This window comes from Arachis ipaensis, chromosome B01 (assembly GCF_000816755.2).
Source record: "Arachis ipaensis cultivar K30076 chromosome B01, Araip1.1, whole genome shotgun sequence".
Lineage (NCBI taxonomy): Eukaryota > Viridiplantae > Streptophyta > Magnoliopsida > Fabales > Fabaceae > Arachis > Arachis ipaensis.
The window spans coordinates 117,515,699-117,519,484 of NC_029785.2; positions in this window are offsets into that span (position 1 = coordinate 117,515,699).

Consider the following 3,786-nt stretch of genomic DNA (forward strand, 5'->3'; position numbering starts at 1 on the left):
GCATTAGGAGGAGTGTAAGAGCCAAGAACTCTTCTAGGTTGCTCATTCCCATTCAGATTTGTCATATTGGCATTAGCAGCATGATTATGATCCATGGTGGACTCTGCAGCCTTGTAAAGTCCTGCTTGTTGCAAATGCCGCCTCAAAGTCCTTTCATGTTTAGGATCAAAATCTAATAGAGGTTTTTTGTCCCTGTTCCTGCTCATAAATAGACAAAAGACAAGAAAAGATGGGATTCTCTACGTCAGAGTGTAGAGAATTTCTAGTGAGGTAACTTGTGTAAAATAATAAAATAAAAATACTAAATAAACTGAATACTAAAATTCGAAAATTACTATTGAAATTAGGACAAAAATTTCGAAAATTTTTAGAAAAATAAATAGGAGAAATTAGAATAAAAAATAACTAGGGGACACCAAACTTAATTTCAAAAATTAAGGAAAAATAAAGCAAGAAAAATTCAAAAATTTAAGGTGCAAAATTAAATAAATTTAAAGCTAAAATTCCTAATCTAAGCAATCAAATAACTAATAGTTGTCAATCACAGTCAATCCCCGGCAACAGCGCCAAAAACTTGGTGCAGAATTTAGAACCACAAACTAACCGGCAAGTACACCGGGTCGTACCAAGTAGTACCTCAAGTGAATGAGGGTCGATCCCATGAGGATTGATGGACTAAGCAACAATGGTTAAGTGATTCACTTAGTTAGACAAATAGAAAAGAATGTTGAGAGTTCAAATGCATCAAACAGTAATTCAGAGAATCAGAAAACAAGCAGTAAATTGAGGTGAAATATAGATGGAGAAAACAGTTAAGGTTTCAGAGATACCTATCTTCCGGATGGACTTTTCTTATTAACTATTTTAATCATGCAAGATTCAATTCATGGCAAACTTATATGACTAAACCCTATTTCCTTAGACCTTTTTAGTCTCCTCCAACCTTCATCAACTGCCAATTCCTTGGTCACTTAATTCCAATTAGAGGGTGAAGTTCAATTCTAGTTTATATGCCACAGAAAACCTAATTACCCAAATATAAGAGGATTATATGTCACGTATCCCGTTAAGTCCAGATAATTAGAAATTTAGGAGAAATTATTTTCAAGTTGTTGTTCAAGTAAAGAGCTTTTTCAAGTTATACAAGAACTCAATTAGAACAAGGGTCATACTTCCATTCCACCCAGATTCATAAGATAAAGAACAAAAACATTTCTTGAAATAGAAATCAGTATATGAATTAAAATAGAAAAATAATAGTATCAATTCATACAATAGACAGAGCTCCTAACCTTAACAGTGGAGGTTTAGTTGCTCATGGTTCATAGAGAAAACTAGGATTCTAAAAACTGTAAATTGCGGAATGAGGTAGAAGAGAAGAGAAGAGCCCGAATGGCTGATTCTTTTCCCTTTTATATCTAATCCTAATTAATGTAAAATATATTTCCTAAAAAACTAAATAATATATTTTCCTAATTTTAAAAGAAATAAAGTTTAATCAAAATTTATTAATTGCTTCTCGTAGCCTTGTGTAGACGAATTGGGGACCACTTGTGAGTTGAAGGTTGGCGCCGAACTTGAAGGGAGTCAAGTTCGGTGTGGACTAGGCAGCATGTTCACTTTACTTCTTGGCTTGTGGCGCCAAACTTGATAATCGTCAAGTTTGGCATGGGATGTTGTACGCAAATGTCCCTTGGAAGCTTCATGCTGGCACCGAACTTGAAGAACTTCAAGTTTGGCGTCGAGGAGACTGAACGCTCTTCTTGGATAATGGAGTTGGCGCCAAACTTGGGAGAAGCCAAGTTTGGCGTGGAGGTGGCAGCATTGCACACAACTCAAAGTAGCATTCATAATGGCTAAAATATATTAAATCTTGATTAAACTTAGCAATTCAAATACAAATTCACTAGGAAAAGATAGGAAAGATGCTCACGCATCACTAACGAATGATTGTGTGGATTTTAATTTGTACTTTGAGCACCCAGTTGGGTTGCCTTGTTATGCTCAAGAGGATATAGGCTAGGATGTGGCTGCAATTAGTGATTTTTCTTTCTCATCCCCATCTGATGATAGTTACAAGAGTGTTGAGGATGAGGCATACCAACCTCCTCCAGATGGGTAGATTGAGAAAAGTGACACTGATGGTGATAAAGATAGAGTCAATGTGAGAAAATTTACAAAGAAAAAGAAAGTTGAAAATTTAGCAAAGGAGAAAGATGATTGTGAGCTGTGGGAAGATTGTGGTAATAGACCAGTGTGAACATTGGCAAAAAAAAGTTGTGCCAAAGAAGTATGCTGACAAGAGAAAGAAGCATGCTATGCCCAACTTTAGTCCAAGTGGTGACGTGATGTTAGAGCTAGTTCAAGACCTAATAAAGGTGGAAAAAGTAGTGGGCTTGGTGGTGGTAAAATCCAACCTGATGCTGGACAAGATAGAAGTGGACCAACCCATACTAAGGTTGTTGAGCTCAATATAGAAGAGGTTGATTCTGAAGAAGATAAGGCGTATGTGTATGAAAGTGAAGCATTTGTCTCACTTGTTTCATCATATAATGAGGGTGGTAATAGAAACGAATGACTGGAGCACAAAACTGGTTATGACTATGGAGAAGTGTATTTTGTGTTTCGTATGAAATTTAACACGATGGTTGAGTTCAAGAATTATTTGAAGGATTATTTTGTCTATGAGAAAAAGGAATGTCAATACATTAGGAATGAACCCGAAAGAATTAGAGCCAAGTGTGCTACAAAAGGGTGTCCATGGCTGATTTATACTTCATATAATTCTAGAGATCGTTGTTATCAAATCAAGACCTTTGTAAACAGGCATACATGTGAGAGAGATTTTGGTTCCAATCAAGTTCGAACAAGTTATTATGCTTGAAAGCAACAAGAGAAATGCAGTGTGGAGTGAAGATATTGACAAAGCTATTTATGAAGTTCAAAGAAATTCCAACAAGCTTTGTGTAAATATCAAAGAGCACACTTGTACATATAATGTGTGGCAACTCATAAGTAATTTTGTGTATATAATGCTATTATTAATTATGTCAGTTATATCTAATATATTAATCTATTCGCTTAGGACTTTGTTTTGTCTAAAATTATGAAGGCCTTCTATGCAAGCATGCAGTTACTGCAATTTTTAGATTGAAAAACATGGGATACAAATCAAAGAACTTTGTACATAAGTCACTAACCATGGATGTTGTTAGAGCTACATACTCCTATGTGATTCAACCGGTGAACGGTGAGGAGTATTGGATCCTCACAGGTTGTACAGGAACCCTCCCTTCGACCATCGTACGTCCAGTTGGCCGGCCAAAAATTAGAAGAATAAAAGATCCAATCGAAATGGTGATTGGCAACAAAGTTAGGAAGTCATGCCAAGTAACTTGTAGTAAGTGTGGCAAGAAAGAACATTATTACAAGACTTGCAAAGGTGCACCTAGAAATCTAAATTGGCAATAAATTTATCTCAATATGCATCATAAAATGATGAACCAGTAAGTATAGGATAGAATACTTGTGACAATGACTGTTATTTTTTGTTTTATTAGACTGAAATTGTTATTTATCTTATGCAGGCTGCTCAACTAATACCACCACATCCTGCTGGTCCAATACCACCTCCTTCTATTGGGCTTAGAATGAAGCAACCTATTGTAAGGCCTCCTGTACCATCAACTAAAAATAATTTAGAGACACTTAAAGTAACTAGCTTAGAGACATTTGCAAGCATGTTTACTTTCATGCCAACACCTAGGTTTAGGCCGCCAAGCCAAG